Here is a 25,904-nt window from a genome sequence, read left to right as displayed (position 1 = left end):
TTAGCCTTGAGGTAAAGTCCACACCTGTGCTAAGAGGCTTAATTCTGGACATAGGTGTAGCTAAGACACATCCCTGTCCACATCATGTTTAGATCAAGTGGACGGTCTTGGATGGCTCTCCTTTGACTCCGGTATAGCTCTGCCAGGCTCTGGCTAGTCTGCCTGCCTCTAGGCCCACAGTCAGCCTGTGGTTTGTTCTACTGAGCCAGCCATGCAGGTGAGTGATCTCTGGCACATTCTCTTCAAGCCAGCAGACTGGTAGGGGCAGCATCATATTGGCTGGGCAGATCTATTTGCCTTCCCCCAACCCCATCCACTTTCTGTGCCCAGGAGGCTGATCCTTGATCCTTGTGGACTGGATCCCTTGGGCTGCCCTGATCACTGGCTTCTGGTTGGCTTGGCCAATGGGAGGCAGGTAGGAGGAGTCAGAGGTTGGGTATTTATTTCCACAGCTGGGCTGCCCTTTTGGTGGTGGCTGCATTCCTTGTCCCATAGCAGCCCTCACCTACAGCTCTTTCCAGGTTCTGCTAACAGCACCCACCCCTGGTCCCCTCAGTCCAGGGAGTGGTGGCAGCTTCCCACTGTTGCTAGTCCCAGGGTGCTTCCCTATCTCTTGTGGTTTCTGTAATCTGCCCACAACTCTGTAAACAGTCCCTTTACTAAACTCTTGTCAATTAACCTTCTTGCTGAGTCTTCCATCCATTGCTACCGGGGCCCTGACTCACAGCACAAGTGGTACTCATGGGCAGTCCCTAAGTCATCCCACCAATCACAGACAAGATATACTGAGTTCCCCACTGGTCAATTTGAATATGCAAATGTTAGGCATCTGTCCCTCGGGGTAAGCTTTCCACAGCAGTCTAGAGCTTGGCGGTGGACTCCCTGATTCACCCATCTGCACTGTGGCACTTAGCACTAAACTGTGTGTGGGGGCTCCTCCTTCCTCAGTGTTCAGATTAGGTTATGGGAAGAACATAACCCCCTCCTCCCCCAACATTCTGTGTTGTTTTGGGTGAGAGTGGACATTATAATTTTGGGGAATGTGATAGAACTGCCCAGAGTACATGAAATCAGCCACATAAATTATTGAACTTAAATGATGGTTCCAGTGATGTGCTAGTAAATGTTTAACAACTGGCTCCCTGCCCCCCAAGCTCTGGTAGTATCTGTTGATTTCCATGATGCAAATACTCCTACCACAGCCAGTCTCAAGCTGCCCACGTGATGGTGCTGACCATGGAGTTGAAAAGACACGGGCACACCGTTACATAGTCTGTCTTTCCTTCCTTCCTTCCTTCCTTCCTTCCTTCCTTCCTTCCTTCCTTCCTTCCTTCCTTCCTTCCTTCCTTCCTTCCTTCCTTCCTTCCTTCCTTCCTTCCTTCCTTCCTTTCTTTCTTTCTTTCTTTCTTTCTTTCTTTTTTTTTTGAGACGGAGTCTCACTCTCTCACCCAGGCTGGAGTGCAATGGTGTGGTCTTGGCTCACTGCAACCTCCGCCTCCTGGGTTCAAGTGATTCTCCTGCCTCAACCTCTTGAGTAGCTGGGACTACAGGTGCCTGCCACCACACCCGGCTAATTTTTGTATTTTTAGTAGAGACGGGGTTTCACTATGTTAGCCAGGCTGGTCTCGAACTTCTGACCTCGTGATCCGCCTGCCTCGGCCTTCCAAAGTGCTGTGATTACAGGCGTGAGCCACTGCGCCCTGCCTTTTACGTAGTATTTCTACCACACAGTCATGAAAGGGTAGATAACCTCATGAGAGTACGTAATAGTAAACTGTAGCAAAGCAGTCAGGAAGGTGTGAGTTTTCAGTATTTATTACCTTTGTTTTAAATATGACTCCATTTTAGGCCGGGCACGGTGGCTCAAGCCTGTAATCCCAGCACTTTGGGAGGCCGAGATGGGCGGATCACGAGGTCAGGAGATGGAGACCATCCTGGCTAACACAGTGAAACCCCGTCTCTACTAAAAATACAAAAACTTAGCCGGGCGAGGTGGTGGGCGCCTGTAGTCCCAGCTACTCGGGAGGCTGAGGCAGGAGAATGGCGTGAACCCGGGAGGCGGAGCTTGCAGTGAGCTGAGATCCGGCCACTGCACTCCAGCCTGGGTGACAGAGCGAGACTCCGTCTCAAAAAAAAAAAAAAAAAAAAAAAAAAAAATATGACTCCATTTTAAATTCTAATTATTTTAATTATAATTCTATTTTTTATTTTACTTCTTTTAATTTTTATCAATGGCTATGTTTAGTAACCAGTTGGCAAAAATTCCTGAAAATTTGGTGATCTGATCTCACACACCAGTCCCCTTTGGCTCCAGCACACCATGGAAGGGTTCTACTGGCTCTGTGGCAATGGAAAGAAAAATCAGTTTTCAAGAGAGAAAACAAAAACAAAGAAAAGCTACGAGTATTTCAATTGCGCCACCTTGTGGCGCCACCTAACAGTACTATGCCCCCATGACCCATTTTGGTCATGCTCCCCCCATTTTGGTCATGCTGTGTCTCTACCTGGGGTGCCCAAACATCCTGGTTTGCCTGGAACACCTCGTTGTTTATACCTACTACCCTGGTTTAACGATAAAAACACCCTTTTACTTTCTCAAAAGTATCCTAGTTTGAACAATAAATGATATGGTTACCTAACCTATACCCCAGTAGACTATAACTAGCTTGAGGGTAGGGACTGTCTTGTTTACCATCACATCCCTCAGACCAGGGAGGCATTCAACCAGTATTTGTGAAAAGAGCAGTGAAAGTTAAGGCTACAGAAACAGTTTCCCTGCCTTGTTGGTTACACTGATAACCACTGGGATTTGGAAATCTTTACGCTGTGCAGAGATTTTTAGTGTAATGTGATTGGCCCTGTAATCCCTGACCCCGTCGTCCCCATGCACAAAAAGCCAGCCTGATAGACGTCAGAGCCTCGTCTCCCAGGGAGCGTGCGGCAGCCAGAGGGTGTTGGTCTGGCCATCTGGTGCAGGAACAGTCGAGCAGTGTGGGAGCCCAGCTGGCACGGGAATCCTTGGCTGTCCCCGGCAAACAGCATGGGGAGGAGAGCTGTGGGATCAATAGTAATTTCCTTCAGAAGAACGGCGATGTAGTGCAGTTGGCAATGGCATTGGGCTTTCCCTGGCACAGAGGCTTCTAAATGCGCTTGGCCCTCTTAGCTAGGAAGTGGACTTACAGCAGAACACTGGACAGGGAAGGGAACAAGGACAGGACTTTCTTGGCCTGAGCCCAAGAGAGGTTGCCAGGTTGGCTGTGGGAGCAAGCTTTCTCTGTGCTTGTATGTCATCGGCAGAAGCAACGTAGACACTTTGAGGCACTGATAGAGAGGAAATTGTGGAAGCTGGAACATTCCCGTGGGCCTGCTGGCACCTCCCATGCAACATCCATCTACTCAGCACCTAAGGGAGGCTTCTTTGTGCCGGGAACAGGTGGTAAAGGTGATCTCCATTTCTCACTGTCTAGAGATGGAGGGTAAGGAGTTATCTGACATTTCTGAAGCAGGGCCATCATTGCGGATGGAAATAGTGGCGAGTCTAGGGGCTCAGGGAGTGTCTAGGAGTTCAGAAAGAATGGGCCAGGCTTGAGCTGCCAACCGAAGCATGAGCAGGAGTTTTGTTGGACAGGATGGTGGATGCATGGGCACACCACATAACTACCCCCTTCAAAAGTTTGGGTGGGGACCGCTGCCCACTTGGAATTGTCCTTAGCTGATAGGAGCTGGCTGAGCTGCCTTGCCCAAGGGAGCACCCTGCCACCTTCTGGGAGGGCAACTCATTCAATGACTAGTTTATAGGCAGGAGAGACTATGCAAGGGTTCACCCCCTTGCCTCAGTTCAGGACATCTCTGAAGGGCCATCCCAGCCCCAGAACTTTCCTTAGGGTTGTCTGAGGCCTCTGTTGCAACTGCACAGGGAAGTTCAGCTTCTCCCTCTGCCCTATACTGCAGCCCTTCCTCCCTCACAGGCATTGTTCCTGAGAGCAGCCTCCAATCAGGATCCTATACACCAGTCACCATCTCAGGGTCCATCTCCCACGAAGCCTGGCATAAGCCAAGGAGGGAGGGCTAGCTCTTCTCGGGGAGACAAGCAGTCTGCAAATTGTGGCCTGGAGGGGGGACAAGCTGAGCAGGAGGGAGTGTCCATTCCTGTGGACCAAGCACAGGATAAAAAAAAAATCATCCTGAGAAGGAGATTCTTAATTCCTAAATTTTGGTGGTCAGGGAAGATTCATGGCATAAAGGTCTTGCGTTCCTGTGATTGTGACTGAGGTGTGCCCTGTGGCATTTCTTAATATAATTTATATGTTCCTGCATCAGATCAAGTTTTCTCCCAGCCTACTTTCTTAAGTTGCTCCTGTGCCCCAGTTTGGGCTGGAAAAGTGAGGAAGGGCAAGCGCTTTGGAAGCAGGTAGGCGTGTGTTTGCGTCCCTCACTTCCTAGTGGTAGAACTATGGGCAGATTCCTTTACCCTTCCGAGCCTATTTCCTCCCCACCTCACCTCATGTGAGATGGGGATGATGAGATAATGCCTATAAACACTTAGCACGGGGCCAGGCATGTAGTAAGCACTCAACAGACACCTTTATTTTCATTCCTGCCATTTTTGCTTCCTTTGCTCAAATTTGCACTCTTTTATCAGAGATGCTTGGTGAGGCTGGGCGCAGTGGCTCACACCTGTAATCCCAGGACTTTGGGAGGCTGAGGCCGGTGAATCACTTGAGCTTAGGAGTTGGAGACCAACCTGGCCAACATGGCAAAACCCCATCTCTACGAAAAATACAAAAATTAGCTGGGTGTGGTGGCATGCACCTGCAATCCCAGCTACTCAGGAGGCTGAGGGAGAGAATCGCTTGAACCTGGGAGGCAGATGTTGCAGTGAGCTGAGATCACGCTGCTGCACTCCAGCCTGGGCAACAGAGCGAGAGTCTGTCTCAAAAAAAAAAAAAAAAAAGAAAGAAAGAAAAGGAATGCTTGGTGAGTATCCATTTGGTGTGTGGGTAGGGGGAGGTGGGGGAAAGTGGCCGCGCAGTGGGGAGTGTTGATGGTTTTGATAGTTTTGGTAGGAGCAGAATATATAAACAGACCTTCACTTGAGTCCTTTAGAGATTCAGTCTAAAGCTATCCCACATATGGGACAGCCTAACAGAAGACACAAACTTGCCTTCATCTTCTCCATTTGTCAGAGGGGGAAAATGAGGTCTGGAGGGGAACTGATGCCTACGGTTACCAAATGACATCTGGAGACCCTGAGCCCCGGTCTTCCAGTGCCCCAGCCCTTGGCCCACCCGGTTTCCCCAGAAGGGACAGAAGAAGGCAACCGCTTTGGGGTGTGAGCAGAGCTGCCTCCTGGAGCCTCAAGCGCCAACCCCTGCTCCTGTTTGTTCCCAAGCTCACCAGAAGGGCACCTCCCTCCTCCCCACTGATGTCAGCCGATGACGTCTGGGCTGCATTCAGGCCATGCTGTCATTTGTCCCATGCTCATTCAGCTGATTAAAAGTCATCAATTGTTTTTTAAGCCACCAGCAGGCGAGCCACCAGGCGCCATTTGTTATTGCTCGGCCATGCTGTGAGATGCTGTTTAAACTCACTGAGCAAAGCTTTCGGAAACCAGAGGCCAAAAGCATTTTTGGAGGAAAGAAAATAGGAGAGAAATGAGTGGGCCCACATCTTTGCCAGAAGGAACAATCAGGCCAGGCAGCCGAGGGGCTGGTCCCCCTTTTAGCAGCTCCCACGCGATTCTTTTCAGGGGCCTTTCTCTTGGGGCCAGAGCCGCAGGGAGCCCACTTCATCTCTCTCCCTTCTGAAATAATCTCCACTGTGGATAACATTCATCTGGGGACTTTTTCTTTCTTTCTTTTTTTTTTTTTTTAACCTAGTCTCCCTACCTACAAGTTATCCTCTTGCTTTTTGGCTAGGTTAGTGTTCCTACAACACTACTCCATGCCACCCCTGCTCAAACACCTTCGATGGCTCCTCATTGCCTGTGGAATAAAGATTAAAGCTGTTGCCCAGCATTCGAGTTCTCCACAGTGTGGCTCAGATCCCTACCTCTGACCTTCCTTGTCACTATACTTCAGCCAAATCATACCTTTCAGCTCCCAGACATGACCCTTGCTCAGCTGTCTTTGTTCACAATGTTCCTTTTATTCGAAACGATATACTACTTCCCCAGCCCCAGCTCTCAGCATTTTGAACCCCAAGGATCTTCTGAAGAGTGTTTTGGAAATTCTCTCCTTGTGTCTTTATGGAGGCCACAGGTCCATATCCTCTTTGTGCCCTTTCAGTCACATGTGCAGTAGACACTATTGATGCCTTGCCCATGTCACCTTATGCTTACTATTTCTGTGCACACAGCTGCCAGCACCTGTATCCCTGTGCCTGGAGCCTGTCTCTGACCACCTGAGCCTTCTCTGTCAAGCAGAAGGTGCCAGGGGATTAATGCTCCCTGGGAGCAGCCCTCAACCAATGACTGATGGGAGCTGGTGGATGAATACCCCAGCTCCCTCACTCCATGGATGGAATATTCCCAAGTAATTGTTCTGTGCCAGCTCTCAGATCCCCAGTGAGACTGTGCCCCAGTTGCCCAGAGCAGTAACCAGCTCATTGGCCACCTTCCCTTCCCCGCCTCCTTCCAGATATACCACTTGTACTTAGACCCTTGTCTCAGGATCGGCTACTGGGGAACCCAAACGCAGACATGTCATTTTGTTTGTTCTGGTCCTTCGTCCTGCTGGACTAGCCCCAGATCCCCTGTAGGTCCCAACACGGTGCCTGGCCCATAGTAGGTACCTCATAGTAGGTACCAGTAAATATTGAATGACTTGAATCTGTATTAGAAGATCCTCTAAATGAAATATAACCAAATCCTGTTTTTCTGTGGATTGTTCTCTCTGCCCGCATATGCCAGGGCCATTCCCACTTCTGTGCTTTGGCCCTGCCACCCCCTGCCTGGCCCTCTCCTATGGAAATCTGTAAGACTTAGCTTTAGCCAGGCATAGTGGCTCATGGTTGTAATCCCAGGGACTTGGGAGGCTAAGGCGGGAAGATTGCTTAAGGCCAGGAGACTAGCCTGGGTAGATAACATGGTGAGACCCAGCCTCTACAAGAAATTTTAAAAATTATCTGGGCATGGTGGCATGTGCCTGTAGTCCCAGCTACTAGGGAGGCTGAGGCAGAAGGCTCTCTTGAGCCCAGGAGTTTGAGGCTGCAGTGAGCTATGATCGTGCCACTGCAGTCCAGCCTGGGTGATATTAATAGGATGAGACCTGGACTCTTAGAAAAAAAAAAAAAAAAAAAAAAAAAAAAAAAAAAGGCTTACCTTTAGCCTCAGCACTTCCCCACCTTGCCCCACCCCCAAGAACACCCTCTCTGCCGCAAGTCAGCCTACCCCGGTAGTTCCCTTCCCTGAATTGCTACTGAGCTTCAATAGTGCTGCCCGGCCTTGCACTTGCCGCTGATTTTGTTACATGCGTTCATTTTTTTCTTCATTGTGCTCTTCCATTCTCAAGGGTAAATCTCACAATCCCGAGGGCTTCCTGTTAGTCACGTCTCCTTCTGTCCCCAGGAGGAATTCGAAGATCTGACTCCATTATGAATCAGGGAAGATCAGTGTCATTGGCAAAAACAGCTTTTTTTTTTTTTTTTTTTTTTTCAGCCATGTCTCAAGAAACTTGCAAGTAAATGCAAGGCTTAGTTGTGTGTGGATGGGTGCAGGAGTTGTGGGGCGCACAGAGATGGGGGAGGAGGATCTGGTAGAGAGACCCTGTGGCCATGACCTGCCTTAGCCCCATAAGCTTTTGAGCCCTGTTCTTGAACTGGATATGTCTTGAGTCTCACGGGGGATCTCTCACCCAGCTCAATGCGGTCCGCCTTCAGGGGTCCCTGCCGGAGCCTGTCTGGATTAGGCAATCAGGAAAGCCAACCAACACTGGGGAGAAAGCCTTACATGGACAGGGCGTCCAAGATGTCCCCTGCGGGCCTCCTTCCTCATTTCCAAGTTTCCTTATTAGATGGCGGAAATGTGTCTTATTCAGTCAAGAAGGACCCAGGCCCAGGTGAAAGGGGCACGGTTAAGCTCTCTGGGCCCGGAATCACTCAAGCACCTGGAAGGAGCGTTCTCTCCCTTAGAGACAGTTTTCATTTCCACCTTGCTCAAAACAAAAGCCAGGCGGCTGGAAAAACAAACGCCTGTGCAGGAGTTCCTCTCATATCTATGCTGACTTTTCCAGACCACAGATTGGGACGTGCTGACGAACAGGCATGGGTAGATTTATGGCAGGAGATCAACATGAGATATCAGAGGCAGGAAGTGTGGCCTTCCAGTGCACAGGGGCTGGCTGTGTGTCCTCGGGGTGGGTGCTGGGCTGGTTGCATAAAGGCCACAGGAAGTGTCCCTCAGGCTCGGGGCATGGGTTTCTCTGCGGTGGCCTGAACTCCGAGAGGAGCATAAGAAGGGAAATGCCTTTCTTCTTTAGTGTGGAGTTGCTGTTACCCTGGAAACAGCCCTTCTGGCCTACAGGGCCTAATAACATTCCTCAAAGTTTTCAGGAGTTGTGAGTTTTGGAATGATGACATGAATGTGGCTTTGTAGGGGCAGAACTCTGCCTCCGGAGTTAGGCGCGCGAAGGAAAACACAGCAAAACAAAATGGAAAATGCAGCCTGTGGTTTAGAAAGACTTTGGGGTTGTAGAATCGTGGCTGTCGAATGGGAAACTTCTGTGCATCTTTTTCCTTCTTAGATGGTAACTCCTGAGGTGTCCTAGCAGAGTCAGAAGTAGGATTCAGGTTTGGGGATTTTAGAATGCTCTTGGCTATGTACAGGGTTCCTTATTTCTCAAACGGTAGCTCTGTGGATCTCTGCAGTTGTGTGGTTGGCTAGGAAAGCAGAAATTGTCATATTACAGAAATATTCAGTAATGAATTTTGCATGAAATTTGCCCCCACGCAGACATCCTTCCCTCCTTCCTTATCAGCTACCTACGTCCTGCCCTTCAGTTGCCAGGAAGCAGACCACAGCCCAATACGGTGCGGTGCAACTGTGAAGTCCTGAACTGCTGGATTTTCTGAAGTCAAATGAGGACGATGCCGGAGAATTACTTCCATCTCACGAAGAGTCACTAATTGGGATCCTGAGTGAGTTAGCTCAGTTCTCAGCCAAAGAGACGATCCATAGGCAGGAGGCATGATGGGAATTTCCAAAAGTGGACCCTTTGAAGAACAAAGAATCAAGAGAGACCCTTGGGATAGCTGATGAAGGCCTTGAACCTTTTTGCCAAAATGACCCTCTTTATGATGGTGTGTGAAAGTCAAGGGTGAATTGGAGGCTGTTCTGTCTCTAGATGATTTGGTCGGGGAAAAGAAAAGCTTTGAACTCCCAACAAAACTTGTTAGCACTTTGTTACTGCTAAGAGTGGTGCACAGTTGCACTTAGAAACTCCAGTTTCTTAAATATGAAATGACTTATTTTTTCCCCAGCTTCCGTGAAGTATGGTTCAACACAAAAATTGTATATATTTGAGCTATACAATGTTTGATGTATGTATACATTGCGAAATAATTAGGACAATCAAGCTAATTGACACATCCATCACCTCACATAGTTACCATTTTGTGTGTGGTGAGAACACTTGATATTTATTCTCTTAGCAAATTTATACAATACACTATTATTAACTATAGTCATCATTCTGTATATTAGATCTCCAGAACTTATTCATCCTTCATAACTGAAACTGTACCCTTTGACCAACATCCCATTTACCCCATGCCCCAGTCCTTGGCAGCCACCATTCTACTCTGTTTCTTTTTGAGATGAAGTCTTGCTCTGTCGCCGAGGTTGGAGTGCAGTGGTGCAATCTTGGCTCACTGCAACCTCTGCCTCCTGGGTTCAAGAGATTCTCTTGCCTCAGCCTCCTGAGTAACTAGGATTACAGGTGCCCACCACCGGGCCCAGCTAATTTTTTTTTTTTTTTTTAGTAGATGTGGGAGAGATGGGGTTTCACCATGTTGGCCAGGTGGGTCTCAAACTTTTGACCTCAGGTGATCTGCCAGTCCTGGTCACTCAGAGTACCGGGATTATAGGCGTGAGCCACGGTGTCCAGCCCATTCTGTTTCTATGAGTTCGACTTTTTTAGATTCCACATATAAATGAGACCAAAAATAACTTATTTTTATGATTCAAGTGTCATTTTTGAGATCAAGTCCCAGTTCAATTTTTTCCCCCTGTATTTACTTGGAAACTTTGGTCTCTGTTTCAGTTGGTTCACTATAAGTGGGCTTTCCCCATGTGGGTTGACCTCAGGTGACAAGGGTCTCCAGTATTTCCAGGAGCTGGCAAGCTTGGTGGCTTTGTTTCTCTTTGGTGGAGGGAGAGGATAAAGGCTCCAGAGGATGGAGTGGCATGGAACGGTAGTTGCCCTACGCAGGACAGGGGGGTACCATTTAGGGTTGGAGGCTCAGAAACAGTACATGTAAAACTGCCCAACTACCTGTTCAGCTTCCTTCACATCTCCCATACCAAATGCTGGAGAGGTTCTTCAAATGTCTCCCACCGTCTCCCTCCCTGTAGCACCTCTCCAATCCATAACCCCCTCTCCATCTCAGTATGCAGCGACTTCCTCCTGATTTGAAGGCGCAAACCCTTGCCCTCAAAATCCCCTATCACTCTCCTCCCTCCCTCCCTCCCTCCCTCCCTCCCTCCCTCCCTCCCTCCCTCTCTCTCTCTCTCTCTCTCTCTCTTCTTTCTTTCTTTCTTTCTTTCTTTCTTTCTTTCTTTCTTTCTTTCTTTCTTTCTTTCTTTCTTTCTTTCTTTCTTTCTTTCTCTTTCGTTCATTTTGAGACAGGGTCTTGCTCTGTCACCTAGGCTGGAGTGCAGTGGCACGTTCATAGGTCACTGCAGCCTCGACCTCCTGGGCTCAAGTGATCCTCCCTCCTCGGCCCCTCAAGTAGCTGGGACTACAGGTGTGCGCCACCACGCCCAGCTAATTTTTGTATTTTTTGGTAGAGACAGGGTGTATTAGTCTGTTCTCACACTGCTCTGAAGAAATACTCGAGACTGGGTAATTGATAAAGGAAAGAGATTTAATTGACTCACAGTTACGTGTGGCTGGGGAGGCCTCAGGAAACTTACAATCATGGCAGAAGGCACCTCTTCACAGAGTGGCAGGGGAGAGAATGAGTGCCCAGCGAAGGGGGAAGCCCTTTACAAAACCATCAGATCTCGTGAGAACTAACTTTCTGTCAGGAGAACAGCATGGAGGTAACTGCCCCCATGATTCAGTGATCTCTACCTGGTCCCTCCCACAACACGTGGGGATTATAGGAACTACAGCTCAAGATGAGATTTAGGTGGGGACACAGCCAAACCATATCCTGGGGTTTCACCATGTTGCCCAGGCTGGTGTTGAACTCCTGAGATCAAGTGATCTGCCCACCTCGGCCTCCCAAAATGCTGGAATTGGAGGCATGAACCAGTGCTCCCGGCCTCTCCCCTCTTTTATAGTCGACATCTTGTTGTTAGTAATGCCTGTTGGTCTTACCATCAAAACACTCCTAGGCTGGGGTTGTGGCTCATGCCTGGAATCCCAGCACTTTGGGAGGCTGAGACAAGAGGATCCCTTGAGCCCAGGAGTTTCAGACCAGCCTCGGCAACATAGTGAGACCCTGTCATTATTTTTGTACAAAACAAAACAAAGCAAAACCCAAAATCCCACTCCCAGACTGTTTTCATGGTTACCTGCCACCAGTCTGGGTGAGCCTGGCGTTCTCTGCTGATGACTTCTCTCTGGCCTCTCTGCTTCACTCCTGCCCCCTGAAGTTGAGATTCAATGAAGAAGCCAGTGTGCCCCTGTCATGTCATATCATTCCTCAGCTCAAAACCCTTGCAATTTCCCAGCTTATTCAGAGTAAAAGCAGCACTGACTGAAACACAGTGTCCTGTAAGGCCTATATGACCTAGTTCCCATCGCCTGTCTGACCTCAACCTCTATTCCCTCCTCCTTGCTCCCTCCCCTCCAGCCACACTGCCTGGAACATGGCAAGCCTGCCTCTGCCCGCTTCTGCCTCAGGGCCTTTGCACTTGTTCCTCCCCTGCCTGGAATGCTCCTCCCTCTGCCTAGAAAGCTCCTCCCCCCAGGTAATGCCTTCAGTCCTTCCCTTCAGGTCTTTGTGCAGATGTCAGCTTCTGGGGAGGATTTCCTTGGCTCTGCCTTTCCCCAACCATATACTCCCTATCCTCCCCTCCTGTTTACTTGTATACCTTGGCACTCATTACCATCTGACATGCTATATAGTTTACTTGGTTGTCTTGCTTCTGGCTTTTTTTCTCCCACCAGAATGGCAGCTGCCACGAGGGCAGGGATTTTTAAATCTGTTTTGTTTGTTTCTTTCTTCTTCTTCTTCTTTTTTTTTTTTAAGACTCAGGCTGTCACCCAGGCTGGAGTGCAGTGGCGCGACCTCGGCTCACTGTAACCTCTCATCTCCCCAGTTAAAGCGATTCTCCTGCCTCAGCCTCCTGAGTAGTTGGGACTACAGGTGCATGACACCACGCCCGGCTAGTTTTTGTATTTTTAGTCGAGATGGGGTTTCACCATGTTGGCTAGGCTGGTCTAGAACTCCTGACCTCAAGTGATCCGGCTGCCTCAGCCTCCCAAAGTGTTGGGATTACAGGCGTGAGCCTCTGTGCCCTGCCAAAAGTCGTTTTCTTTCTTGCCATGCTTTTAGTTCAGTGCCCATCTCTCAGTGGGACCTCAATATTTGTTGAAAACATGAATGTGTGGGGCTTGGGGCGAATGCTGGAATCATACCTTGATAATAAAGTAGAGACAGAGCAGGAAAAGCAATGATTCTCCCCACACACCCCGGTCCTGAAACTCACGCTGTCTCTGACCAAGGCCTTGCCACCCTGAAGGCTCTGGGTACCCCATAAACAGAGGTCTCAGGAGGCCTCCCCCAATCACCAGTGTATGGTTGGAGGGCTCAAGGTTGGGCACCTGGGAGGCCTCTCTGGAATTTCAGGTGTGGGAGCCTTTGACCAGCGGCGCAACCGAGAGGTGGAATAATGCCTTTGTGGCATTTTGCTCCTGCATACTGGCAGGTGAGGCTAGACTATGCAGACCCTTTTATATCTGCCACAGCCCTGGGACCAGATGCTCTGGCCCTCGCAGATGTTTTATATATGTTTTTGTTGAGTGAAAGGGAAAAAGACGCAGCAGCAGGTGTCTACACTGGCCAATGCCAGCGAGGGCGGGGAAGGGCAGTCTTACTTCAGAGAGTCCACAGATCCAGCTTCTCATCTCCCATAGCCCTCCCCCTTTTGACCCCAGGGCTCCCCTGCAGGTTTCTGCCTTTGAGAGCCACCTTGCCCAGGGAGTGCCCTGCCCACGGCCTGCAGGATGGAAGAAAAACGTTGTTTTCCCGGCTGGCTGCTTTGGGGACTTTACCGCCTGCAGTGGTCTGTAGTCCTAGCTCAGCTTTAGAATCCTCTGGGAGCTTTTAAAAAATCCTTCATACCTGGGCTCCCACTCACTTAAATTGAATCCAAATCTCTGAGGATGGAACCCAGGCATTGCTAGCTTAAAAAACCACAACAACAGGCCGGGCACAGTGGCTCACGACTGTAATCCCAGCACTTTGGGAGGCTGAGGCAGGTGGATGACTTGAGGTCAGGAGTTCGAGAGCAGTCTGGCCAATATGGTGAAACTCGTCTCTACTAAAAATACAAAAATTAGCCAGGTGCGGTGGTGGGCACCTGTAATCCCAGCTACTCAGGAGGCTGAGGTGAGAGATTCACTTGAACCTGGGAGGTGGAGGTTGCAGTGAGCCCAGATCGCGCCATTGCACTCCATCCTGGGCAACAGAGCAAAACTCCGTTTGAAAACAGCAACAACAACAACAACAAAATAACAACAACAACAACAACAAAATAACAACAACAACAACTTGGTGATTCTGTTGTGCAGCCAGGTCTGAGGCCTGCAGTGGTGCTGGTGGAGAGACGTGCCCTGGAACCTGACCTACTGACCTTTGCCATCTGGCACCCTCCCCTTGGCCAGTTCATGCCTTGCCAGCTTTCAGGGCTTGTCACCAGCCCTTTCGTTTGCAAAAAGCCTTCTGGACACGGGGTCTGACTCCTCAGATCTCTCCCTCTTGCCGCAGCCTGCTTGTTTTTGGAACCGGGTGTTTGGTAATTAATCACTCCTTCCAGGGCCCATTCTCTGCCCCTCGCATTGTTATTTATCTTCTCCAGTGTTTACTGCCTTGACTCAACCTGGATTATATACTCCCTCCTGTTACTTAACCTGGGTTCCATTGGGTACAGAATCAATGAGAAAGAATTTCAAAGTGCAAATGGCCTGGCTCCAGAATGCAGGGAGTTGAGGGAGAGGAAGATATTCCTAGTAGTTTCTCTTGGGGTTTTTGCTGGCCTTCACATTCAGGAGGGGAGGCCCCTCTGCATTTGGGAAGCACGGGGATTCCCATCAGGGGTTTCCAGGTTCCCCGCACAGGGTGAGCCACATGAAACATTTGTTGATTGGCTGAAGACAGCCCTGGAGCTGGTGGAGAAACTTCTGGGGACAAGTGCACAACTGGGTACTGTGAAGAGTGCTTAAGTCGGACCTCCTTTTACAGAGGAGGAGACCAGAGCCAGAGAGAGGAAGTGAGCTCTGCAAGGCCACCCAGTGAGCTCCTGCTAGAGCCAGCCCCAAAACGCAGCCGAACTCAGCCCAGCTGCCCCCTCTCCTTCCATGACCTTTGGCTGCTTCCTGGAAGGCAGGATTACTAAACTGATAGACGGCAGGAGGTCCGTGAACTTGGATGGGAAGGAAAATTACATCTTCATTTTCACTAAACCTCTCACTGAAATCCTTTAATAGACGTAGGAAACAAACCACAGTGATATTGGCAGGAGCTGTGACTTTGTCGCCAACAGAAATCACAGATATTTCCATATTATGTTACAGTTACTGCAGGTATCTCAAATACCAATTATACTCATCATTGTTTTGAAATTACAGCAGTTATTTTACCTAGTTATTTAATACATTAAATAAGCACGTATATGACTACATCACCAAATATTTTCATGCTTATTTCAATATAATTGGTTTGCTTTGCAATTCCATGGTATTTTATTGTATGCACTTAAAGTATTATTCTGAGAAGGCTCCAAAGGGGCCACAGTGCAAAAACAATTACAACCCTATTGGGCTCGGAACACAACACCCCAAAGTATGGCACTTTGGCATGCTGAGTGCTTTAAACCGAAGGAGATTGGAGGGCCTCAGAAGCAAAGTTTCACTGAACTTCTCCTACTCTCCTGTCTCTGACTCCACCCCCCGCCCCGGCCCCCACCGCCAAAGGAAGTCATAGAAACCAAAATTCCTCTTCCCAAAGGTGAGTCATGGAAACTAGAACCCTTCTCTCCCAAAGCAAGCTATATAATCTAGAAAGGTCACTCTCTCTCTTTTCCCTTCTCTCTTGAAGACCCTCATTTCAGAGGGGTCCTGCCTCATACCTGAAAGGAAGGAATGCTATACAGACGGGCCAAGAATCTGGGCAGGGCTGCTGGGATTCCTCCTCAGTCTATTACCATGAGATCATACCCTTTTGTCCAGTCACATTTCTACAAAGCTGCCCATTCTTCATGGAATGTAAGCATAAAAATAGACAGTTTTGGCTGGGTGGGGTGTCTCATGCCTGTAATCTCAGCACTTTGGGTGGCTGAGGTGGGAGGATCATCTGAGGTCAGGAGTTTGAGACCAGCTTGGCTAACATGGTGAAAACCCATCTTTACTAAAAATACAAAAATTAGCCAAGCGTGCAAATCTGTAATTCCAGCTACTTGGGAGGCTGAGGCAGGAGAATCGCTTGTACCCGGAAGGCGGAGGTTGCAGTGAGCCGAGATCATGCCACTGCATTCCAGCCTGGACGACAGAGCGAGACTCCATCTCAAACAAACAAACAAACAAACTTTAATTAAGTAGATTTGTTATGCTTTTCTCTTGCTAACCTGTCTTTTGTCATAGGAGTGTTGGCTGTGACACTTATGATGACTGAGAAAAGGTATCACACGTTCTGCCCCTACAACCCCTTCATAAGGACTGGTTTCCTTAAAACGTGCAGGACATCTTCTGCTGTAGCCTCAGTATGATGGATGATTAGAGCTCAGCCTGGGTGACACCAGGGCTGAGTTCCCTTCTTAGTTACTCAATCTCTCTGAATTCTGCTTCCTTGTTCATAAAATAGGGATAATAATAGTCCTTACATTTCAGAGTTGTGAGGATGAGAATGCACATACAAGGTTTGTTCCAGGGCTTGGCCAAGGGTAAAGGGTACAAGTTCAATCCATACCAGTGGTAGTGGTCACATGCCAATTTCTTGGGGTACTGGTTGGCAAGAACCATTTATTTGTCCAATTCAAAAAGAAGAAAAAAAAATCTTTGCTAACTGTCAAATGTTTTCAAACCTCAGTTCACAGGTATCAAAAATGATTGTCTGAGACCAGATGGCCTAAAATGATGTTTTCAATTAAAACATTTCTTAAAAATTGAAGTGTAACTTATATATCATAAAGTGCACTAGTCTTAAGTGTACAACTCAGTAAAATTTTACATACGTCTAGATTCATGCAATCAGCACCAGATCAAAACATAGAACATTTCCAGCCATCTAGAAGGTTCCCTCTTGCCCCTTCTCAGTCAATACTACCCTCTGCCTCCTTAACCACGATCCTGAGTTCTATCGTCATTGATTGGTTCTGTCTGCTCTAGAACTTCATGTAAATTCAATCGGAACATACATACTCATATGTGCCTGGCCTTTTTTTCAGTCAGTATATCTGTGAAGTCCATCTACATTGTTGCGTGTATCAGTAGTTTTTTTTTTTTTTTCTTATTGCTAGGTGGTATTCCATTGTATGAATACACAACAATTTACTTATCCATTCTACCTTTGATAGAAATTTGTGTTGTTTCCTTTTTTTTTCTCTCTCTCTTATGAATAAAGTTGCTGCAAATGTTTATGTACATGACTCCGTGTGGCCATATGAACTCATTTCTCTTGGGTATTTCTGGGAGAGGAATTCCTGTGTTAGAACATCTGTACATGTTTAATTTTAGTTTCAATTACATTTAAAAAGATTTATTCAGGGCTGGGCCCAGTGGCTTACACCTGTAATCCCAGCAGTTTGGGAGGCCAAGGCGGGCAGATCACTTGAGGTCAGGAGTTTGAGACCAGCCTGGCCAAAGTGGTGAAACCCCATCTTTTCTAAAAACATAAAAATTAGCTGGGTTAGGTGATGCTTGCCTGTAATCCCAGCTACTTGGGAGGCTGAGGCATGAGAATCTTTTGAACCTGGGAGGCGGAGGCTGCATGAGCCAAGGTCATGCCACTGTACTCCAGCCTGGGTGGCAGAGGGAGACTCTGTACAAAAAAACAAAAAAAAGATTTATTCTGTAAAGAATGAGGCCTTAGATAGAGCAGTATGTGATACAGTTGCTCCGTGAACAAGAGTTCCCCCAAACTTGCCTTCCAAGGCAGCAGGAATCCCAACACTGCAGAATTTTTTTTTTTTTTTTTGAGACGGAGTCTCGCTCTGTCGCCCAGGCTGGAGTGCAGTGGCGCGATCTCGGCTCACTGCAAGCTCCACCTCCTGGGTTTACGCCATTCTCCTGCCTCAGCCTCCTGAGTAGCTGGGACTACAGGCGCCCGCCACCGCGCCCGGCTAATTTTTTTGTATTTTTAGTAGAGACGGGGTTTCACCGTGGTCTCGATCTCCTGACCTTGTGATCCGCCCGCCTCGGCCTCCCAAAGTGCTGGGATTACAGGCGTGAGCCACCACGCCCGGCCTGCAGAATTTTTTTGAGATGGGTGTCTCACTATATTTCGCAGGCTGGCCTCAAACTCCTGGGCTCAAGAGATTCTCCTGCCTTAACCTCCCAAGTAGCTGGTATTACAGGTGCATGCCACTTCACCCAACTAAACACCAAGGGTGGTTGGGTTTTTAAAAAAATATTGTTATTATTAACTAGATTTTGTTTGCCAATCACGGCTTCTATTTTGGTCAGAGAAAGAGGCTTCAATGCAGAAGTGGATGAGGGTAAATCAGAAGAAAAATGAACACAGGAAAGACCCTCCTAAGAGGGTTCAGAGGCCAGGCATGGGCTGCTGAGATGCTTTAGGACAGGATTAGACCAAGCCCAAGCGGCTGGCAGTTCCTGGAGAGGGAGACAGACTGGCTCCCGTTTCTCTGCCCCCTTCTTAGACTGCCCTACCCAGCAGCAAGTCCTTGAAGGTGACCACCTAGGGCTGACCAACCTGGCCTTCCTCTCCCTGTATGCATTTTTAACTAAGCAGGTGGCATTCACAGCTCACTTGCCTTTTAATGTAAACCCCAACCCTAGGGCCTCCAATTAAGTAAAAGCTTTATACCTGGCACCTTCTTAATCAGGACAGTTGGTGCCAGGCAGGTTTTTCTGGAGTTGTGGCTCTCCAAGTGCGGTGCCTGGAAGAGCAACATCAGCATCACCTGGGAACTGGTCAGAAATGCCCATTCCTGGGCCCTACCCGAGGCCTCAGAATCAGAAGTTGTGGGGTGGGGCCTAGCAATGGGTGTTTTAACAAGTCTACCCCAACCCCCGAGGATTCTGATGCACATCAAAGTTAGACAACCACCGAGCTATCCTGGTTTACAAACTGTCCTCGCATCGGAATCATTTGGGGATTACAAAAAGGAAAAAACAAGTTCTGCCTGGTCTACCCTAGAGATGCTGATGTAATTGGTCTGGGTATGTAGATTTTAATTTTATCTATCTATTTATTTATTTATTTATTTATTTATTTATTTACCTATCTTGAGATAGAATCTCACTCTGTTATCCAGCCTGGAGTGCAGTGGTATGATCATATAGCTCACTGCAGCCTTGACCTCCCGGGCTCAAGTGATCCTCCCACCTCAGCCTCCCAAGTAGCTGGGACTACAGGCGTGCACAACCATGCCTAGCTAATTTGTGAATTTTTTTCAGAGATGGGGTTTCACCATATTGGCCAGGCTGGTCTTGAACTCGTGAGTTCAAGCAATCCTCCTGCCTCGGTCTCCCAAAGTGCTAGAATTATAGGCATGAACCACTGCACCTGGCTGGTATGTGGGTTTTTAAAGCTCCCAAGGTGATACCAGTATGGAATCAAAGTTTGCCAAGATGGAAAGCCTTCCATCTAGGAGAAGACGTTTTTGCTCTATTATCTTTCTGCCAAAGTCTCCTAACCTCTGAGGTTCCCCCTCTGTTCCTATGGTCCTGGTTTGATGCCTCGAAGATTTGGACCCCATGTTTTGTGTTGGAACCAGCTCCTACCTGCACACCACAGCAGAAGGTGTGCATCTCAGCAATGTCATATTAGTGGCTTGAAGTCAGCTGTGGTGGGAATCTTTACACCACAGGAACAGGCAAATGCTACCAGTCAGAGCTATTAGACCCTGGAGAACGTTTTGTCAGTTGTTCACCAGCTCACCACAGGGCAGGTAACCTCCTTGTGTTGCTCAGCCTAAGTCAGGGCTTACGCTGGGCAACACTTACTCCCCAGGCCAGGAGGACTAATACAAATGAGAGATGTGTAAATGATGCAAATGGTGAGTTCAGGTTAGTTCTCAGGAGCAAAATATGAGTAAAATATGGTGACGGGGCTAGCTATATAATTTGGGGGACCCAGTACAAAATGAAAGTTCAGGGATCCCTGCTCAAAATGCAGGGGGAAAACGTGCCATTAAGGGTACTAAAATATAAAACATTCTCCTTTCTTCTGCGGTCTCTCTCTCAACCAGTACTTGCTACCTAATGTCATATTCCTTTGGGTATGGGATATTCCTGGTGCAAGTGAGGACCCTCAAAAGTGCTTGGGGGTCCTGCCTTATGATTCTGCACTTACCCTGCCACTTGCCGGGTCCCTCCTTTCTCCAGCCAGACCTGCAGGCCTTGATGTCGGGGCAGGAAAGTCAATTTCCCCTTCTCAGAGGAATGCTGCCCCCACCCATAGGGGATGGGTTAACCCTTAAGAGATGGCAACCTCATGGCTAGGATAGGAGCAGGTGAAGGGCTTGCTCCAGGCCAAGTGGCCTGCTGGATGCCAATTCTGGGGCTGCCACTCTGACCCTCCCCCAGGGGGAGAGAGCCCCAGTGGTTGCTGGGTGGGTACACAGGGAGGGAGAGGCTGGGCAGGGTCAGGACACCAGGGGGTGGGGAGCAGGCTGCCAAAAACCTATCCTAAGGAGGCTGGGAAGTGCAAGAGGTGGGATCCTGTATGAGCCAAGGCTCCAGGCTTCCAGATAATGTTCCATTGCCCCATCAGACTTCACTTGCAAAAGAGAGAATGATTCACCACAGGACATTAAACCCCAAGTACCAGACCTTTCTGAGCGTCGGAGTGCTGTGTGACTGCACTGTTGGCCTGCCCACAGAGCTGGTCCTGCATAGTCTTATGGCTAATGCTCAAAAGGTTTAGTTTTGCAAGACTTGCTCCTGGCTGGGAGCAAGTCTCTCTCCTATGCCTATTTCTCCCCAGTATTTGTCCTCCAGCTTGGAGTGCCAACCCTCCTAGCTGAACACCCATCATGGGCAGCGGGGATCCAAGGGAATAGATTCAACTCACGCCTGCACAAAAGTAGGACACGATGTAGCCATTATTGATTTTCCTATAAAGAGTGAACTTTCTATTAAAACAATCACATAAATTATTTAACTAAACCCCACATAGCAGTCTATGGTTGTATATAACTAAGAGAGACAAGCTCAAGTAAGCCTTTGAAAAGGGACTAGAGAGCCCATACCTTGTGCCACATGACTTGAGAGCTTTAAGGTCACAACTTAACTTAATAAATCTGTTCTCTCTCTCTCTCTCTCTCTCTCTCTCTCTCTCTCTCTCTCGCTTTGGGATTATACATACTCCTATCCCTTCTGTCTCTGCAACTGCTTTCCTGGCAGTTTGGACATCAGAAGCCACTTTATTTGAAATTAGGGCATCCTCAATTCCATCCTAGTGATCCACTCACACCTTTGTCACCCTTTTGTTTTTTACAAAGAGCAATAGCTGCCCCTGGCGCCTAGGGGCTTTCTCAGGTGCAGGCTGTCCCCACTGTATTTTTTTCTGCCTTAATCAGAAAGGAATTGGGCTGGGTTGGAGTGGGGGCCAAATAGCGAAATGCTACTCATTTCCAAGATGTTGCATAAACTCGAGACAGCAGTTCCTCGGAAACTATGCTCTAAACTTCATTCAGTAACTCATTCCCCCACTGTTTCCTGGCCTGGGTAGAAAAGTGATTTTTGCCTTGAATGGCTAATTATTATTGGGTAAATAGCCAACGCTCCTAGCAGCTTAAAGCCTGATTCAGGTCTTTTGGATTTTAAAAGGGATTGTTACCACTTGTCCTCTAAACATTTAAAATTACAGTACATTTGAAAGAAAGAAAATGGGTTTTTATAAACAATAAGTTATACAGCAGTTCTTTTGAGTGTGTGCTTTCTTTTTTGGAGACCCTGGTATGAAAAGAAAAGCTGTTTCCTTCTGCCCAGGAGGAGGGTGAAAGCCTGACTCTATTGACCTCAGAGAGCCTGTTAGCATCTCTGCCTTTTGTCTCTGGCTGTCTTGGGTGGAGGGCGGCTGTGCATGGGGTTAATTGCCCAGTCGTAACTCCAGTCGTTAAAATTCAAGAGGTGCGCTCTTGTAAGACACTTGAGGTAGATGAACTGTCCTGTAACTTTTTATATATGGCACCCCAGTCCCCCACCCCTTCATGTTCCCACACTACTGTTGGCCTAAGCCAATTAGAACTTCCTAAGGAGGCCAGGCCATAGCTCTTAGCTCGAGCTCCGCTGGGAGGCCCCAGCCATGTCCCATCTGGTCCTGAGTTAATTCTTGATCCAGCCATCAAGTGTTTGTTTTCTTTAGTTAAAAAATAAAACCACCTCCTTCTTTCCCTGTATGCACAGAACCAATTTAAATTGAGATCCTTGTTTTTTTTTGTTATCAATTTTTTTCTCTTTTCCAGTGTCTTTCACGCTCTTTTTTGAAGGGGGCTGGCTCCTTTTGAAGTTTATCTTTGGTTCAATAATTCACAGTGGTTGAGCTTGAGGATTTTTCCCTAACTAAGTATAAACAAAAGCTCCCCTCCCCTGCAAAAAAAGGAAGGACTCGAAAGATTCTCTCCTTCACACTGATCAGCAAGTGGCCTCCTATTGGCCCTTGTCACTTGGTGTCCTCCATTTCCCTGGTGTTGCCATCTTGCAAACATTTGGGGGAAAATGGAGAATGATGAAACTTAATCTGCCAGCACCTCGGGAGTGCAGCATTGGAGTCGGTTTCCCATCTGTGGGGAAGCTCTAATTTCACTGGCTGTGTTCCTTCCATCAGTCAGGGCTGCAACCCACACAGATCAGTTTCTCTCTCTCTTTTTTTTTTTTTTTTTTTTTTTTTTGAGACGGAGTCTCGCTCTGTCGCCCAGGCTGGAGTGAAGTGGCGCGATCTTGGTTCACTGCAGCCTCTGCCTCCCGGGTTCAAGTGATTCTCCTGGCTCAGCCTCCTGCGAAGCTGGGACTACAGGCGCGTGCCACCAGGCCCAGGCTAATTTTTTATATTTTTAGTAAAGACAGGATTTCACCGTGTTAGCCAGGATGGTCTCAATCTCCCGACCTTGTGATCCACCTGCCTGGGCCTCCCAAAGTGCTGGGATTACAGGCATGAGCCACTGCGCCAGGTCTCACACAGATCAGTTTCTTAGCACTGAGAAAGAAGCCGGCATAACCCACAGAGTAAAGTGGTAAGGCAGCTGTCAACGGGGCAATGTGAAACAAGAGTGGGAAATTCTGCTTTACTTAAATTGGAACAAACAAGGCATCCTAAGTCCTTCTCTCACTTCCATCTCCTCTCCCCATTGCCTCGGACATAAACTGGATATGATCTGTTAGTGGTGGTGTGCTGGAGCTGGTTTGTACCGAATTATGAAAGCCAATTTTACATAGCTCTTTCCAACTCTCAGTTCAGTGACATCACATTGGTAGCTTAAAATTAGCCACCATGAGAGTATTTACACCACTGAAATTGGCAACTGCTACACATCAGGGTTTTTCTTCTTTTTGAGGGGTGGGGGCGGTTCACTAGCTCACTATCGACTGTCAGTGCTTGGCTACCACCTCCATCTGTGTGCCTTCCTGAAGAGCAGAAGCTAAAACACCACTTTCCCCAGACTCCCTCGCAACTAGGGTTCAGGATGCAGAATAGTTTCTACCAAGTAGAGGTGTGTGCTGTGACTGATAGAGATTTGGGAGATGGAAGTGAGGTGGAGGTCATATTTCTGTACCTTTGGCTGGCCTTCTGAATGCAAGCAACGTTGTAGAGATGTGGAATTTTCTGTGGTAGTAGTCCAATGTCCAGCTTTGTAGGTGGTGAGATGCGGTGGCAGCAGCCAGGCTCTGCACTCCAGTTTCCTAAACTGGGTACCAGCAGCTTTTCGATCCTTAGATTATGGCTCTGGCTATGTTCTTGAACTCCTTAGTCCCATTGGCAACTTCTGATTCCCAGTTTTCTGACTGTGGCTGAGGGAGTGGCTCCCCTGGAGGGTCAGTCCTGGGGGTCATTTCTGGAGGGCCAGCCTAAGTGTCTTCTCCACAGCTCTTTCATTGATGTGGTTAACATTTAATTCTCTGTATTAAATTGCTTTCTGTTGAAATACCCAAAGTGGGGCCAGTTCAGTTCCCTGCAATGAACTCTGCCATTACTCTCTTTCTGGATTCAGCTCCTGCCACACCCTCTGATAGAAGGTTCTTTTTGGGTACGCACACAAAAAAAATCATCTCTCTTGATAGATTATAAATCTATTGAGGGCAAAGATCAGTGGTACGAACCTTTCTCAGTGTAACACACAAGGGATGCTCAATAAATAACTGGATGCACAAATGAGTGAATTGATAAATGGATGCATGAATGATACCAGAGTATTATCAGATCTCTGACTCCAAGTTTCTGTCCAGTTCTGCTCTGAGCCCCTCTCCTCGCATCTACCAGCCCTAGGCTCAAACTCTAACTCTGTACACATTTTGTGACATTGAAAAAGCTACTCTGTAAGCAGTTTCCTCATCTGTAAAATGGGGCCAGTGTTAATGATACCTAGTTTTTCAGGATTATTGGAAGGATTAAAACCACACAATTGGCCAGGCATGGTGGCTCACACCTGTGATCCCACCACTTTGGGAGGCTGAGGCAGGAGGATCACCTGAGGTCAGGGGTTCGAGACTAGCCTGGCCAACATGGTAAAACCCTGTCTCTACTAAAAGTACAAAAATTAGCTGGGTGTGGTGGCACATGTCTGTAATCCCAGCTACTCAGGAGGTTGAGGCAGGAGAATCTCTTGAACCCAGGAGACGGAGGTTGCAGTGAGTCAATATTATGTCACTGCACTCCAGCCAGGACGACAGAGCGAGACTCCCCCTGCCCCCCGCCACTCCACAAAACAAAACAAAACAAAACACAATTTGAGGTTCTTGCCCCAGCCACTTTTCATTTGCCCAGCTCAGGGCCAGGTACTGGAGTGTACTGCCTGAAGTTAGGTGGCCACCTGTGTGAATCCTGCCTCTTTTTCCCACTTGCTTTGGGTCCTGGGGCAAGTTAAGTTACCTATCTGAATGTCAATTTCCTCATCTTTAAAAGGAGTGAAAACATATCCCTTCCTCACTCAGATGCTGTAGGATTCAAAATGTTCATGTGTATATAGTATTTTTAAATTTTTACTCTTGGTAAAGAGGGAGTCTTGCTGTGTTGCCCAGGCTGATCTCGATCTCCTGGACTCAAGTGATCCTCCTGCCTTGGCCTCCCAAAGTGCTAGGATTATAGGTGAGAGCCACCACACCTGGCCTTATGTATATATAGTATTTTGTGTGTTTGTGTCATCACTATCATGTAGTCTCTGACACCTACTAGCTGCTCAATGGAAGTGAATTCCATTGACCAAAGTCTTTCCTATCTTGGGGAGATAGAGAACCTAGTTATTTAGAGATGAGGTTTCAGGACCCCAAGAGTCCCTGTTGTTTTATGTTGTTTCAAGACATCCCTCTCCCGCAGAGCTGTCAATGCCCATAGGTACTGGCAGAGCTGTAGCACCAGGCTAAAGTTCCACAAGGACTTTTTTCCTGACAAAGTCCTGGAAAAGTGAATGGGCAGGTAATTGAAAGACATGAGAAAGTTCCAGAAAGGGCAGGTGACAATGAGTTAGGCTAAGCACATTGCTTTTTCTCTTGTTAACCTTTGGGTCAGCCTGGCTACTCACCTGAAGAGGTTAGAAAAATTAGGGGGTCAGGCTTCACAAAGCTATTGGAGACCTGATGCTCTCTGGGAGTTATTTGGGAGAAATTTTCCTGCTGTTGGATTACCAGTAACCTAGCACAGGTTCACACCTGCATTTTTGTAAATGAGAGACTCATCTGGTACTTGTTTGACATTGTCTACCAAGTTTGACATCATCTACCAAGAGCCAGATGTGCTGCCCACAGGTTAGTGATATCACCTCTTGTATCAGTTAAGAATGTTTCAGGTGGTTTCCGGCGCAGGAACTGAGAGACCCTTTGGTGTTCTACCTGGAGGCATGGCTGGCAGATGAGATCTTTGGCCCGGATCGAGCCATAATTCCAGAAATGGAGTGGATGATCCAGGCCCTGCTGACAGTAGGCATAGTGGACTCTGGGAACCTAGCAGAAATCACCGTTTTTGGTTGGCCCTGTGTATAGAATCGGGTGAAGAGGATGCTCCTGTGCCTGGCATGGTTTCACCGAGAACATTGTGCCTGAACTGAGAAGATGAAACACCTTGAGAACTTGAAGGCCTGTGCATCAGGACCCCATACTCTCCAACATCCTATTGCTTAG

The 25,904-nt window shown here is 48.0% G+C and overlaps 1 pseudogene; it reads left to right on the top strand.

Annotated features, from left to right (window-relative positions):
• Positions 1–211: 211 nt before the first annotated feature.
• On the top strand, positions 212–25,904 carry LOC141409400 (oocyte-expressed protein homolog; annotated as a pseudogene).

This window comes from Macaca fascicularis, chromosome X (assembly GCF_037993035.2).
Source record: "Macaca fascicularis isolate 582-1 chromosome X, T2T-MFA8v1.1".
Taxonomy (NCBI): domain Eukaryota; kingdom Metazoa; phylum Chordata; class Mammalia; order Primates; family Cercopithecidae; genus Macaca; species Macaca fascicularis.
This window is presented reverse-complemented; position numbering and strand designations above follow the sequence as displayed.